The sequence below is a fragment of the Schistocerca nitens genome, chromosome 3 (assembly GCF_023898315.1).
Source record: "Schistocerca nitens isolate TAMUIC-IGC-003100 chromosome 3, iqSchNite1.1, whole genome shotgun sequence".
In the NCBI taxonomy this organism is placed as follows: Eukaryota; Metazoa; Arthropoda; class Insecta; order Orthoptera; family Acrididae; genus Schistocerca; species Schistocerca nitens.
In genome coordinates this window covers 35,369,985-35,387,504 of record NC_064616.1, presented here as the reverse complement: position 1 = coordinate 35,387,504, position 17,520 = coordinate 35,369,985, and the positions used below count along the sequence as shown (strand labels likewise).

The 17,520-nt window shown below is 37.6% G+C and overlaps 1 protein-coding gene across 5 annotated transcripts in view; it reads right to left on the bottom strand.

The window, feature by feature from the left end:
• LOC126247980 (polyhomeotic-proximal chromatin protein) overlaps window positions 1–17,520 on the bottom strand; it is a 268,986-nt gene that overhangs the window by 20,192 nt on the left and 231,274 nt on the right. The window lies entirely within an intron of this gene.

Below are 17,520 nucleotides of genomic sequence, written 5' to 3'. Positions count from 1 at the left end.
CCATACTTTATTAGCAGAATTTTAGAAAGAAATCAAACAACACAATTCTGGCGTATTGCTTCAGCACAAACAGCATTTCATTAAAAATTTTCAGCCATCACACAAAAGTTAATTTCCACACAGTTTTAACTCTCTCAAGGTAAAATGCCACCTATCATTATTACACAACAATATTTGAGGACGAAGGAGTATAATTAATGAAAAACCTTTTTGCACAGGTAAGAGACTCATCAGACCCATTTGAATGTTCTGCCCCTCTGATCATTATGACCACTGGTACAGATTTGTTAAGAATTTCATACTAAATTCTTGATAATTATAAGTGTATACTGAGTACTTACAGATAACTTCATACTGCAAAACCAATACCCAATCACCTCTCAGATCATGACACGCAGCTTCTTTTGTTAAATTCTAATACTGATCTGGATGCAAAATCTATTACATCTGAATTCAAAGCCGGCCGGAGTGGCCGAGCAGTTCTAGGCGCTACAGTCTGGAACCGCGCGACCGCTACGGTCGCAGGTTCGAATCCTGCCTCGGGCATGGATGTGTGTGATGTCCTTAGGTTAGTTAGGTTTAAGTAGTTCTAGGTTCTAGGGCATTTATGACCACAGATGTTTAGTCCCATAGTGCTCAGAGCCCATTCTGAATTCAAGTGGGCACTCACAAGGGAACCTCCCCATCGCACCCCCCTCAGATTTAGTTGTAAATTGGCACAGTGGATAGGCCTTGAAAAATTGAAAACAGGTCCATCGAGAAAACAGGAAGAAGTTTTGTGGAACTATGAAAAAAAGTAAGCAAATTATACAAACTAAGTAGTCCATGCACAAGATAGGCAACATCAAGGAGAATATGAGCTCAGCAGCGCCGTGGTCCTGTGGTTAGCGTGAGGAGATGTGGAGCGAGAGGTCCATGGTTCAAGTCTTCCCTCATACAAAAATTTTACTTTCTTTATTTTCACAAAGTTATGATCTGTCCGTTCATTCATTCACGTCTCTGTTCACTGTAATAAGTTTAGTGTCTGTGTTTTGCGACCGCACCGCAAAACCGTGCGATTAGTAGACGAAAGGACGTGCCTCTCCAATGGGAACCGAAAACATCTGATAGCAAGGTCATAGGTCAACTGATTCCTCCACAGGAAAACACGTCTCATATATTCTATATGACACTGGTGAGGGCATGTGCGTCACATGACAAGAATATGTTGTCGACCCACCTAACTTTTACACTTTAGTGAATCAGTAAAAAGATTCTTCTACCTTGTCCGATTTAGGTTTTCTTGTGGATGTGACAATCACTCCCAAAAAAGTGATGAAAACTTAAGAGTTTGTCATGCAAACTGAAAATAAAAAACTAAACTTTTCACTCGAGGGAAGACTTGAACCTAGGACCTCTCATTCCGTGGCTGCTCTCGCTAAGCACGGGACCACAGCGCTCCTTAACTCTCATTGTCCTTGATGTTGCATATCTTCGCATGGACTACTCAGTTTGTATACTTTACTTATTTTTTTTCATAGTTCCACACAACTTCTTCCTGTTTTCTCGATTGATCTGTGTTCAGTTTTTCAAGGCCTATCCACTGCGCCAACTTACAACTAAACCTGAGGGGGGTTGCGATGGGGGGTTTCCTTGTCAGTAATTAAAAAAATTGATCATTTTAGGACCACCTCAAACAAATGAACTGGAATGATGTATAGTATTCATGGCATGAATGAAACACAATACACTTTTGTTAATAAAGTACTTACCTTATTTGAATACTGTTTTTCTCTGAAACTAATCCAAATTAGACTGAAGTCTACAAAGAAGCCACTGATTACTCAAGAAGTAAAGGTATCTTGTAAAACAAAAAGCGAACTGTATCTGTTAGAAACAGCTATTATGATGGTGGTGATGATACAGCATATTACAAGACATACTGCAAAAATAATAAAATGGACATCAAAGCAGTGCGGGTTTCCCGCATCATCCCCTATGCTCCTTGAGTATGGGACATCATCATCATCATCATCATCATCATCATCATCATCATCATCAAAGCATTAGAAGACAAAGATAATCACATCACATAGCAAAATAAAGACAATGTGAGATACAGTGGAGGATTAGACCAGCAGGACCAGACATGAAGAGGGGCAGATAGCATGAAGAGTAAATAACAGATAACAGATCTGTGCAGTGTTGTAAAACTTTTTAAAAGGCATTAACCATAATATTGTCAAAGTTGCAGTTTGGATTTTTAAAGGGTTTTGATATTGAGAAGGGTACTACACATACAGTGAAAATGTACTTAATTCATTATACAATAAATTACAAGGCTACTGGTATATTTTGTGATCTGTCAAAGGCATTCCACTGCACAAATCACGAAGTCCTTTCAAGTAAATCAGATTATTACAGTGTTACAAGAATGGTGCAAAATGGTTCAAATCCTATATCTCTGTCATGAAACGAAGGGTGCCATTAAGAAAGAGAGATGTAGTAAGCTATTGGGCATTATCGAACTAGGAACTAATTACATGTGCCTCGAACGTTCCATCTTAGGGCCCATACATTTTCTCGTATACATCAATGATCTTTCATCTTTAACACTATCAGATGTCATGTTTGTTTTGTTTGCAGACAATACAAACATTGCAATAAATAGCAACGCAAATGTAGTCTTAGAAAGGTCACTTAGTGAAATTTTCATGCACATTAATAATTGGCTCCTGGATAAGTCTATGTCACTACCCTGTGAAAAAGCACACAACATGCATGTTAGAACTTTTAACAGATTTCCCACCACGACACCAGACAGAAGAAATAGACCGTGTTAAATTCTTCGGATTGTAGCCTGATAATAAATTCAACTGTCAAATATTAAAAAATTTATATTTTTTTATCAAACCAACAGCTCTGGTCATGAAATCAATACTAGAAAAATCTTCACAAAGATTTTAAGTCACTTACATTAGTCCAAAAAGGTGTCTATTATTCAGGTAGACACATTTTCAATAACTTGCCAGAAGCCATAAAAAGTTTAACTGCCAATAACAAAATCACATAATGGAAAATCCAAGCTGGAATAATGACAATATTATGAAAATGATAAATTGCTACTCACCATATAGAGGAAGTGAAAAGGCTGAGCTGCAGACAGCCACAACAAAAAGACTGCTAAACAAGTAAGCTTTTGACCAAAAGGCCACCACCTGAATTCGGACACACACACACACACACACACACACACACACACACACACACACACACAACCACTGTCTGGCTGCCAAGGCCAATAATACTGCATTTAAGATAGGCATAAATGATTTATTGGTGGCCAACTCCTCTTAATTTCTTAATAGAACCAACTAGGGGCGTGTGTGTGTGTGTGTGTGTGTGTGTGTGTGTGTGTGAGTGTGAGTGTGAGTGTGAGTGTGTGTGTGTGTGTGTGTGTGTGTGTGTGTGTGTGTACATTGGCTACTTGTTTTGACACACATCTGCAACTTGACTCTTCAGTGTTATTTGTACAGAAACACTGTTTACAAGTATCCACAAGGAAACAAAAGATTTTACTTTTCAGTTTAGTACCATGTGCAAGCCTAAGAATTATAAAACAGATTTACATTTTTATAACAATAAAGTCAGAGTTCCAGCATCAAATAACTTGCATCCATAAGTTTAAAATTAAGCAAGGAACATGACAGGAAGCTAAACTTTTCATTAAGCAGTTTCTGCTTTTGATTAAAAGACCAACTAAAACAGAATGTAAAATCAGATTCAATTTAATTATCTCTATAATTATTCAGATAAACTGATTTCATTTAATTGTAAATTTTGAAGTGATATTTCCTCCAATTCGGGATTCGCTATTGCTCCGTTCAAGGTCAATGACGTAACAGCACTACTAATTAGTTGCTCTAGCATTTTCTACCAATGAATTATTAGCTCTGTTGTCTAATGAACTAATTTAACGTGTGTTAAACAAATGCAAGCAGGGATTTTTTTTTTTTTCACTGCGACCTAAGAGGTAAATTACCTCGTGTTCTATCGTATCTGTCAGGCGGAGAAAATGTTGGAGAAAAGCTTCTCTCACCTATCTCGTCGCCTGCTTCTTCAAAATCGGTGGTTTCTGTATCGCCGCCGCTGGCGTCTCCAATACCAGAGCCCGTGGCTTTTCCACTAACGGCATACATTGCTATTACGGTGTCCATAGCTTCTTCTGGCTCGCTATCAAGAGTGTCTTCCACCTCACTATCAATGGAGTCTTCTACCTCACTATCAATGGAATCTTCAATATCAGACTCCTCAATTTCTGTGCCCACGGCTCCTTTTATCTCGTTGTCCACAGCTTCTTTAATACCTGTGTCCATTCCTCCTTTTAACTCTTTATCCATGGTTAGAAATTTCTAACTTCTGAACTATCCTATCACAACTAAAACCACATGTAAGCCAGAAAGACGGACAGGAAGCAAGGATCTAACCCTTGGAATCACGAGTTTTCGTCAACTTCACAGGCAAAGTTAATATACTTCCTGATACTTCGTAACAATCGATACCGTCATTTGAAGTAATCTTTAATTAATAACTAGGTGCATGACAAGTTTCACTTAAATTGCGATGTATACTTCAACAGCACACGGTGTAGTAGGCCTAAACTATAAATCATGTCTGCTCAAATTTGAGTCTAATGGATCTACGTTAGCAGCATACTATTTTGTTGTGTATTAGTAATGACAACTGGAGCAAATCCCTTTTGGCAAGAAAGTTCTTCAAAACTGAGCAAAAACAGGGTTACTGGGCCTCCAAGGACGCGGCCTCTGCTCGTGAACAGTAGCTCTCAGGAATACAATCACGTCACACTCCCGCGTCTTCTGAACAGAGTAGCAAGGTTACTCGTCTGAAATAATGATATTGTTTTCAGTGTCACGAAATGTTATGAAACAAATTATTTCTCATGTTCGCATCTTGCCTGAAGCGTTTTAATTTGTCAGGGCAATTTTACTTATTTTGAGGAATCCTGCGTGTGTGATCGGTTGTTTAAGTTCGCTGGAATTTACGTCACCTTTTGATGTATTAAAACTTAGAAAGATGCAATTTTATCCTCTCCTCCCCGTCAGCTCATAAAAAGCACATTGTGACAGTCTCCTCCCTTCCGGGAAATGCTAATGCAAAAAACGCGAACGACAGTTCCCTTGTGTCGACTGCAACTAACTTGTAAACTTGTAATAGGATCCATTCTTTCTCAGAAATAAATTAAAAATCCTACAGCTTCAGCCGGAAATCTTAACCATTTTTATTTAAAAATAGAAGTACGCGTGTTTCGTTTCGCCACAGAGAAATAAATAAAGTGTTAACGTAACTCATACTGAAGTAAGGCAGCACGACAATAATTGAGAAAAGCATCAGTTAGTCCAGAATTGTTACTTTAATCTCTGTCGACACCAGCACGGACAGACTTTTCTATTACGCATGGAGAGCAAGTGAAAACGCCAGTAGATAATGCGATCTGCTCAGAGAGAAATTTCTGTCTGTCACACGCCGCACGCGCCAGCTGTTCCACTGTTCCATCCAATGGCTACTGGGAAGGCTGACATGTACTCCAAGAAAAATTTGCGCGCTCGGGAAACTAGAGCTATTGCTTGTTAATGTATCATCCGCTGTGCGAACCCACAATGAACCCTACAAAGGTAGAATAGCATCGCCATACGTAAACTTAACTGAAAATTGCTTCTAAACCTTTTAGATGTACCCTGGAACGAAGGCTACAGTCAAGCAACAAAATGACACTACTGGCTCTAACTGCAGACGCCACTCCACCGATCACCACTCAAGTGTCAGGGAATAGAAGTACTACACCTAGTCAGTCAACACACTAAGTATTTATGAGGCACACGATCTACAACACCACCAAATAAATTGCCCAGGAAAGACTGTGTTCACAATTAAGTGACTAGTTGATTCTTCACGTGCGTTTTTCAGAGGAGGGGGGCTTGTTAGAAGTCTACAGAGATTTTCCTGAGTCTTTAATGATGTGACAGAACCTTGGTCAAATAATGACGATCGATGAAGGCACTTCTGACTTGCAACTGAATGCCGTTTCAAGAATTGAAACGTGTTACAAAATGTATCGCATGAAGTTCCGACAAGCCCACAATAAAATATTTTGAGACCAGATGCGAGTTATAAATAAGTGACTGCCCCTGACGGAAACAACAATCTGAAGTGTAGCTGCATGGGATTTTCGGAAAAGCACATAATGGAATGCTATACTATATGTTGTACAGTATTTAAAGACCAGAAATAAAAATTTTATATACCTTACCACATACAGCAATTAAATGACGATGAAACAACACTACAGGAGTTCCAAATACAATACTTTAATATATTATGGTATTAAAAATACACTGCTATTTAAGAACACTGTCTGCAAGCTGTTCTTTTTTACCCCGGTTTACAAGAGTCATTTGGAGGGTCATTCGACGCACTTTCGTTTGTGCGTATTGTTATCTATTCATCAGGTGCAATAACTGAGTACAGTTCGATTCATTTTGTCTCTCCATCCACGTAATCACTGTTCATAATAACCAGTATTTCCCGTGTACCGCTATCATCGTCAATGCTATGTGTTTCATCCTTAACCATTCTACCTCTCTCGTTTCACATAGCATCAGTCTGTCTCTCAAGTCGGTACATGTTTACGATTGTCCAGCGGTTCAAGTCTTCAAAATAAATACTACACTCCAGAACCTCACCTGCAGATGAATATTTGTTGTTGAAAACCGTGTCACTATAATCTTCTGTGTTGCATTTTCTTCACCGGAACACTTTTCCAAACAGCATACTGATGTTTTGACCCACCAGGCCAACTTTCAATACGCAACAGTCTTTAGATTTACTGCCTGCATGAATATTTGCCATACCTCATCTACAAGTGAGCAGCTGATGGCGATGGAGGCCCATATTTTGAATGTGTACACCCCTAAGCTGAACCTGTGGTGCGGGTCCTACCAGTACAAATTTTATGATAACTAATCTGAAAAAATAACTTTTTAAAAAATTAAAAGCGTATAACACAGTATTTTGGATTTATAATTTGTTTGTAAAAAATTTTACCATACTGGAGTATGATTTAATGGAGTGACGAAATTAAAAAACAAAGGGTACTGGAATCATTAAGGTATTCAACGTGACTTATTTACGGATTCTTTTAAAGAACAAAAGATGAAACTGTGTACATACAAAACTCATTATTTCAATTTTAAAAACAGCACACCGCAAGTATAACCAGTTGATTATATAATTAATACCATCTAAAATGTTTCTGACAAGTTCACATTTTCTTAAAAACTTGTCTGGTTCTAATTTCACGCTAAAACGTTCACGATGGTCCTTTGACCTTGCTAATCGTAATGATGTCACAAACCAATAAGTTGCTTTAGCTATGGGTCTCAAAACATTCCAAAAGAATCTCATATCACCCAACAAATTTCTTCCATTTTTTAATTTTTGCACAAAATAATTCACTTTTCGAAGAAAACTAATTAATCTCGTGAAATTCTAAACAAAAAGGCCTTATGCGTATTTGAAATCCGGTGGTCTAGTGGTTCTAGGCGCGCAGTCCGGAACCGCGGGACTGCTACGGTCGCAGGTTCGAATCCTGCCTCGGGCATGGATGTGTGTGATGTCCTTAGGTTGGTTAGGTTTAAGTAGTTCTAAGTTCTAGGGGACTGATGACCACAGAAGTTAAGTCCCATAGTGCTCAGAGCCATTTGAACCCGTATTTGAAATCAGACGAATAGTTTTAGAGATGCATGAGTAGGAACAGGGTTATGTTAATGCATAATTTTTTGCAGTTTTTTTCCATAAATGAAAAGAGTAATTAGGTGTATGGAAATATTTTGTATATTTTCAACTTTATGAAATTTCCTGCGTGGTCAGTATTGTTGAAAGCAGGATTAGCTGCCTAACAGTGAAAATGCAAAATTCCCTTTCCCATTCGCTCGCCGTTCCCCTACCACTATTACTCTGGTATTTCCCTACACGTGTCACGTTAAATTCATGTAGTGAACTTATTAAGGCCCTGCGGGACAGTTCAGTTTGCTGCGTTATAATTCACACGATAAATGATTTTGATTCCAATATAAATATTAAGGTAAATAATACTGAACTACAAAAACTGTAGAGGAGAACTGTTCTGAATCAATAAATGCCAGTTATAAAAGGAGTTTCACTTTTTTCTTTCCTTTACCCTCCTTTTACCCTTTTTATATACCTGAATTAAAATTAAAAATTTTCCAAACTAATTTTTAAACTTTCAGACAGTGTCTCGAGACCTAGTTATCTTGCCGCAAAAGTGCTTTTGACATTCTTTCAGCAAAATTTCACTACAAATGAAAGAATTAATGGGAGAGAGGGACGCGGACACCACCACCACCACCACCACCACCACCACCACCACCACCGAATGTTTTCACGAAGTATCAAAACTATGTTGATTATTTCCCCCATTTTTCCTAATTTGCGTGTGGTAGTAGTCTCATTACACTTTCAGTCTTGCGACTTCAACACATCAGCAGGTCAATGAGGTGGACAGTGAACAAGGATTAGTAGAGTTGCGTGTCCCAGCTTTAAATGATCGCTGATGCTGATGCCTTCTCACTGACGGAACAAATTATTGATGTCCCGATGCAGCTGACATCAGTAATTCTTTCCCTTTCCTTTCTTCGCCCCCCCCCACCCCCCCTCCTCCCTTCAATTTATGAATTCTACTTCGCCTGAACACCACGCAAGACCCTCCAAAAGAACGGAAAAAGTGTATGTGATACCATTTCATAAGAAAGGATCAAGATTGCAACAAATAGGCATCCAGAGGTATTAGCATTACAGCGACACTGGGATGGCTGTACGGCCGAATTATAAAATAACACCTGGAGAACGAAATTACAACATTGTCTCTGCCATAGGTTGATCCTGTGAATATATTTCTTATAAGAGAGACAACTGGAAAAAAGAGGAAAACATGTTATTTCATATATTTACAACAAGCAAGCGCCACCATACCAATAAATAATTTACGTCGATATCTTGATAAGAGCACAGTAAATACAGTGTGCATCAAAAAGAATCATCCGATTTGGTACGTCTATATTTCTGAAACTAATAAACATATATAATGAATTTTGTTTTTTGATTAACGGAAAACTCAAATTCTTTTATACCTTTTCATGGGTGTTCAATATGCCCCTATATGCACGACATATGTCAATGCGGTATTCAAATTGTTCCCAGACTGCAGCGTGCATGTCTCGAGTTACAGCTTCAACAGCTGCTGTTATGCGATGTCCGAGTTCTTTCATTGTTGTTGGTAACGGAAGCACATAAACAGTCTTTTATAAACCTCCCACAAGAAATAATCACATACGGTCAACGTCCAGTGACCTTGGAGGGCAGTAATGTAAGGCTGAATCATTCGGTCGAGTGCGACCGATCCATCATTCAGTAATCCTTTGATTTAAATATTACCGCACTTCGAATGTCAGTGTGGCGGCGCCCCATCCTGTTGGTATATGAAGTCGTTCGAATCAGTCTCCAACAGGGGGAAAGAAAGTTCTCAAGCAAATGAGATTTCTGGAATAGTGTTCTCGGCAAAGAAAAATCGACCATACACCTTTTCCAGTGAAACCGCGCGAAACACAAATTTTGGAAAGACCCTCATTATATACAAGTTCACGTCGTCGGTCCGTACCCCATATTCTCACATTATGATTCATCTTTCCATTTAAACGGAATGTTGCCTCATCACGAAACACTAAGCGTGGAAGAAAACTCATCTTGCCAAGAACGAAATTACAGAACTCCATACGTCGCCGTTTGTCACCTTCACGAAGAGCTTGCAGTATGGTTTCATGTGTAAACGTCGGCGAAACACGTGCCAAACGGACATCGGGGGCATGTTGAGCTGTGGAACTGCACGGTGAACAGATGTCTGCGGACTCCTTGTGAAACTACGGCGGATGCGTTCGACGTCTGTGTCAGACACTCGGGGACGGGCCGGCGATTTGCCTACACACAAACAACTTGTTTCTCGGAATTGTTCATGCTATCGTTTGATTTTCTGTGCTGTAGTAGGATACACACCATACGTAGTACGAACGTCATGCTGAACAGTTATTACTGACCCGCACTGCACAAAACGTACAGCACAGAACGCTTCCTGTTGTCCCGATATATTTTTACTAAAACTGAAGTGGGCACACACTGCTGCTATCTAACGGGAACCATGTAAACCTCAATTGTTTGCTCTTTCCAACAGTACGTTGTTCACGCAAATACCTCAAACGGCATAATAGTTCCGATTTTTTTATTTAATCGGTTGATTCTTTTTGATACACCGTGGATATATGCTGCTGCAGTTAAAGTTCACAGGGCATTAGAGACAAGAATTAAAATAAAGAAAAATCTCCCGACTAACGAGACCAACCAAAAGTCTTACACAGCAGTGCTGTATAGCACACTGCTTAACTATTATCTAAATTTAGTTCTTAAAGAATGGATGAAACATTGTGAAGGAACTTTCCTTGACCTATACTGGCGTTACCTACGGAGTTTACTATGCCTGCAGGTGACTATGATACAGAGTACCAGTACACGATGAAAATGAGGCCGGATTAACAATGTACTTTTCTTAAAGCAAAATATCTCCGTATAACATGACTTCATAGATGGAGAAACATTGTGGTATGTCAAAGTCAATCTTAGATTAGGGTCCCAGTAAACAAGAAATAAGGCAAAGGACAACACAATCTAAGCACTCAGTAAGCTGAATTCCATCATTTGGTAAGATAAAATAAATACAAAATTATATGAATCAATAGTACACAACATTTGTTTATACGGAGTGGAAACATAGAAAATGGCAAAACACGATAGAAGACTCGAAGCCGTGCAAATGGATTTTTTGGGAAGTTGTTGAGGTTCAAGGTACATCACCGAACAGATGCAAAACCGGCGTTTAAAATGGTATGGGCATATGAGGCGGTTAAGGGATGAACGATGGCCAAGAAAAGAAGACCCAGTAGAGAATGGAAAAATCAAGTGGAGAACATGCAACGAACAAATTTGAAAGAATATTTATACTAGGATCGAGAAGCTTGGCTATGAGATTGCGAAAAACAGCCTAAAGAGCTGTAACAGCCTAAAGAGCTGTAAACAACCAGCAAACTAATAAATCTAGATGGTAACCGTCGATAATACGGCAAAGTTTCATCACAATTACACACTTCATCATCATTTGAATATTCATCAACCATAACTTTGTATAGAATTTCAGGAAACTGGGGTCGATTCACTATCGGAAGACGTTGGCAACAGTTCCACCGTGAAAACCACCCATAGTACGCAATAAAGTATTTGTTCCTATATAAATCAAAGCAAAACGTTGTGCATTTTTCTGTCCATTCCATCCCACTTTCATTTGTGTTAACAAAACATGTAAGTTTATTATTTCAACCATTTCTTAAGGCACAACACTAGCTCACGTGCTAAACTTGCTACTGTGTCACCATTTTCCACACGGTCAGTTATTTTTAGTTTATCGGTCACAGGATATGCATTTCGTATCTACGACATTTTAACAAGCACAGAAATCTTGACTGAGTAATGCACGACCCTTATTAATCGTAAGAAAACCAAGGTCGAGTTTACTTACCCCTATCCCTTTTGGCGTTTTTAGGGCTTTAAGGTTCAAATGGCTCTGAGTACATTGGGACTTAACTTCTGAGGTCATCAGTCCCCTGGAACTTAGAACTACTTAAACCTAACTAACCTAAGCACATCACGCACATCCATGCCCGAGGCAGGATTCGAACCTGCGACGTAGCGGTCGCGCGGTTCCGGATTGAAGCGCTAGAACCGCTCGGCCACCAAGGCCGGCCAGGGCTTTAAGGATGCATGGGTAAATGATATTACTGAAATGCTACACGCAGACTTTAACAATAATTTTACATTGCGTTATATACTAATCTGTGGTATATGGGACTTTTAACTGTGTCTGTTTACTGTTGTTTCTCGTAATTCATACTAAGCAAGCTACGCGTTTATAAATTTAAATTCTGTACAACAGAAATAACAAAAACAAACTTTCTCATCTTTTAGATATAGCTTTGCGATCAGTTTAACAATTTATATGAGTTGATAAATAATGGAGAATTTTGGGAGTAGCATTGCTCATCCCATTTTCAGCTGAGTCATTTTAACCCTGCATGATCTGACATGATACAGAGTCCAATTTTTTAAAAAAGCATAAAATATTCTCTTTCTTTAGGAGCCTGATAGGCCTGCTGCACACCATGTATTCTTAGTTTCGTAAATTGTTAACATGCTGCAGAACTTTTACAGATGTATTTTCTGTGGCTCCAGAGCAGTTTTAATCTCAACACACTCAGTCCTCAGGCTACTCGGTTGCGTGTGGTTGGATGTCGGTCATTCTGGGCTTTGTTTTGAGTCTGTACTGTGATAATTTTTTGTCCTAATTTTTTTCGCCAATTTCGTGATAAATGTGTTTGTGCTAATGACTGTTTAGAAGCAAAAAATATTTAATATTTGTGGAAAATTTTGGTATAAAATATTCTGTAGTTTTAAGTCCCATCAGGTTTACGCCCTCTACATCTACGTGATTACTCTGCTATTCACAATAAAGTGCCTGGCAGATGGTTCATGTCTTTTGCATGACGGGCCATGGCACGAAAATTCGAAGGAGATAATGGGGTAATCCAGATGTTTTCCCTGTTTGATACGAGTATACCAGTTAGGGAAAGCATTGATTCCAGAACAGAACAGGTTCTTGTGTAATTCGAACTCGCCAATTTAAAGCCCAAACAGTAAATGACACCACTCCACATAGACTATTTCCATTAATTATCTAGAAACTGAAAAAATTCAATATGAAGATGGCAGTGATGACAAGAAATATCACCCAGATATTTTCAGAACAAAAAAAGGAAGGGTTTGCACTTACAAACGCAATTTGAACTCGAAATCGTGGGAGCTCATAGCCAGATTTTATTGCTAGTCATGGAAAGTGTGGAAACTATGCTGTTTACCTTATACAATCAAGAACTATTTCGAAGTGTTCCCAATGTAAGGCGTTTTCAATGTTCCAGTGAGAGAAATTTATCAAAATTAGTTCTCATGAAGTAATGTTTGTCGACTGGACCATTGTCACCTGACTGAACTGAGTGCCTTTTACACGAAAAAATGAAATAAAAAGCTAATTTTATATATATATATATATATATATATATATATATATATATATATCCGGCTTTCTTTCTTCCAAAGCAATTTCCAACTTGCCGTAGCGACATAAAAAATCTGCGAGTTTTCAACACCAATGAACAAAAATTCAAGCCATAAAGGATTTATGAAGACACATTAAGCCCATTCATTAAGCATTTTAGTAATGGAAGGGCTTAGTCATTTTGAATTTTAATTTACTATTTACCGGAAATTTCATGGCAAAATATACATACTATGAGGGACAGCTAGAATATTAGCTTCCACAAGAAGACTGTGGTTAAAAACTGCACTTTTACCGTACACCTTCGCACAAAGCTTTTTCTCTGGGAGACAAATCACTGTACTTACTGGTCATATGACTTTGATGAATCATAAAAAATTAACTGCACTATTTTATTTATTTATGTTTGTAAAATTTGACGAGTGAATGAGAAAATATCATTCATAGTTGATTAAAGTTACTGAAATCCGAATTTTGTACTAGAATAACATTACTACCAATGAAGGACTCTGCTGTCTAGAACATTTTCAGTTTTAGAATACCTGAGCAATGAAACAAGTTTGCAATTACTGATACCCTCTCCTATCCAATTTCTCAATTAAGTTGGTTAATAAATTATTTAATGACAAAATATACTGATATTTCACTACAACGAACTCATTATCAAACTGCAGATCCATTAGCAGAAGGTCCACCCAATCATGAAGTGAAACTTAGGACTAGAAAATTACAAAATCATAAGGCTATAGGCTTTGATTTCATAACGTTGACACTTGCACAATTAAGAACTTCCCATTTATATGAACTCTACATTAATTAATACGTAAAACATGAAACCAGGAGAAAATACTTAAAAACTGGCAAGAATTTCTCGTGAATCTGATTCATAAATAAAATGTAGTCCTGTCAGACGTACTTACTACAGAAGTATCTCACTGGTATGCGCACTGCATACAAAATAATCTATATCCTGTCATCGAAACTTACAATACTTACTGAAGATATAGTCCATGATCCACAAGCAGACTTACGAAGAAACGAATCTTCTGAGGATTACGCATTTGTACTATGAATTATGATATGATCAAGAAATTCATGCACTGTATGTCGGCTTAAAAAAAAGCCTTTGAACTATTTGTGGCAAACTATGAGAAGTCGGAATCCCATACAAACACAAATCTATCCAATACGTAAGAAGGAAACGCCATTTTCAGGATCAAAATTAAACATTTCGTTACAAATGGATTTTGTATCAGTCCACTGTCCATTATACGATCACCAGTTGGATCCTAGACATACAAAAGGTGATCCACACAGACAACTAACCTAGGTTACACAAAATAAAATTTCAATATTGGGTAAGTTAAAAACTTTGTTTTTGGGACATTGAAAGATCAACGATGGCGTTCAAACAGCAATTAATCGAAGTTCAACTGATGTTTTTCAGAAGCCTCCAAGTAAGTCATTAATGATTAAAATAATAAAACACTTCACCCTTTATGAGTTTCATGCGTAATACGGCGCGTCCCAGGAAAATATTTCCGTTTTCAAGTGCTACTTTTTACATTAGTATTTTATGTGGTGTCTGCACGTGTGTGTGTGTGGTACTAAAATTTTTGGCCAGCAATTATCTTCCTATTGTTTAGATGCTAATTTTAGGAAATAATACTTCTAGTGTGTCTACTTACATGTATTGTGCCTCCTTTACTGACTCCATGCACGCTCGCATGCACACACGCACATCGTTTGCAAAATTTATTCATGCAAAATAACAGATGCGACAGTATCGGATACAAAGTCACGAGCGTTCTATTTTAATAGATTCATTACTTATATGGAACTTATTTTTAACCGGTATCAGTAATAATTGGGATAGCAGCATGTCCCAATTTTGTAGGGATCGTCCGCACTTTTCTATGATTGTACTGCGTCCGTACACGAGTATAATCGAACAATGCATAAGGCAAAAACTCTTAACTTTTAAATATTTTAGGTTTCAAGTACGGTATTTGTAGTTTAGCTTTCGTGTGAGGAAAAAAGTGACAAACGTTAGTAAGAACTGCCGATTTAAATATTAAATGCTACCTTTTATTTCAAGTATTTCGATGACTTGCCGAAAGTAGCAAGCCTGGTAATTACAGAAATTATTTAAATCAAGAATTACGCTCCACATCTTACTTTTATACTGTTTCCTTGCGGATATCTGAGAGAAATGAATAAATAAAATGTTTATTGATGTATTATAGTTGTTATATACAAGTAAGGCATTTACAGAAAATCTATTCACTATTACGCTTGTCAATCGGATCAGAATTTTTTCTCCTGACCTTTTGTGGTTTACAGAAACTCCACAAAAGATCAGGAGCAAAAATTATGAATGACAAGCTAGATAGTGTATCGATTAATTTCTTCAAATGTTACGTTTTTAGTAACTACAATAAATGCATAAATATGTTTATTCCTACATGCATTCCTCTCGAATATTTGCAACAAAATAGTATAAAAATACGATGTCAAGCATAAGTGATTTAAAATAATCACATTCGTGACAGTTATGTATGTGACAGGTTAAATTAAATGTAAACCACTGAAACAGAACACCTCTGTATCTCAACTGTTTGGAAACAATAATGTTAAACTATATTTGCACCATATTATATTACGTAAACAAACAAGTGCGAGTGAAGGTTTACATGTGTGTAAATTTCAGTGCAATGAGATAAACTTATGCTATGATAACTATGACATCAAAATTATGTCCTGACAAGTATCTTAATATCACAAAAAAATTTAGGGCTACCAAAACCTGCATCTGTAAGTTATTTATACACACATTCAAAAAAAGACTCTGAGGGAAAAATGATCAAGCTCTCAGTCCACTCGAGAGGTGTCTTATGCATTTGTGACATTCATAGAACTTACCACTTTATCAAATATAAAAACAAGTGATTTGTTGGACTGAACGTGTAATTGAGATCGCAAGATGACAAATTCATCAATATTGTTGTACAAAATCCATTGAAGGATGAAGAGCTGACAGCTGCTGAGGAGAGATTTTTAGGTGTGGAAAAGGACTATTTTTAAGTTACTAATTGCGAGGAATTTTGTGCAAACAGACTAACAATGCAAAATATTTTGAAGATTGCTAAAAAGCTGGTATACAATAAAACAGAATATCTTTTAAGGTTCAGCATTTAAGAGGAATATTTTGAAAAGGCAAATGACTCCACTCAGCGTCCTGTGCTAATTAACATACTGGGAGGAATGGTATTTGATGAGAAAGTACTACAGATAAGAGCAACCCTTGTTAGTTAAGTCCAACGGATAGTTCCTTGTGTATACCTCACGCCGTTTCAAACAGTAACAGAACAAATTAATGCACTAAAACTAGTAGCGGAACAGAGTGGTTTGCAAATATCTTTTGAAAAAATTGAAGTAATGTCGGACATCAAGCACGATACAAAGCAATTAAACATCAGATACGGAACGATTACGATGTAAAACAGCTTTACAAACTACACGAAACATTTACAACAAAATTCATCTTTACAAATCTGTCACTATCGGCATCCACATCTAGAAATCGAAACTAGAAAATGTTCGATGATATAAAAGAAAACACGCACACACTATACAGATGCATAGTTCCCTTTTTACGGCCACATACGAACAATGAGTAACTCCAAACGCACGAAACATCTCTCAAATCTGACTCGAAACCGGAAACAAGAATACCCTGCTGGCACATTAACATCGAAAAAGATGTGAAGGGAATGGCGAGACAACCTGAAGAGACGAAACAGCCAGAGGAACATTTGGGCTTTTCCGGGACGAGTAAACAACTGGTGGTAAAAGGTGTGGTGATTGCCGTGCAAGACAACTCTTAACAAATTTTGTTTAAACGACAATGCAACAAACGTCATATTGGTCGTAAGTTTACCGTGGTCCTTAGGTACGTAAATAACGAAATGATATTTTTAATCCCAGCAAAATTCAAATAATTTGTGATACACGATGTATTTCAAAAATTACAGGAATCAGTGTGTGAGGAGACCGCTCTATGATTCCAACAGAAATATCAGGTGTATGAACTTTTACACATAATTTATATTTTTATTGGTTTCAGAAAGGTATGTGTGGGAGAGTTCCTAATTTAATAGACTATGCATTCCTACATATTGCTTCCATTTTGAAGTTTTAAGTGCCACTACGCACATTTATCGTCAGCATCAACA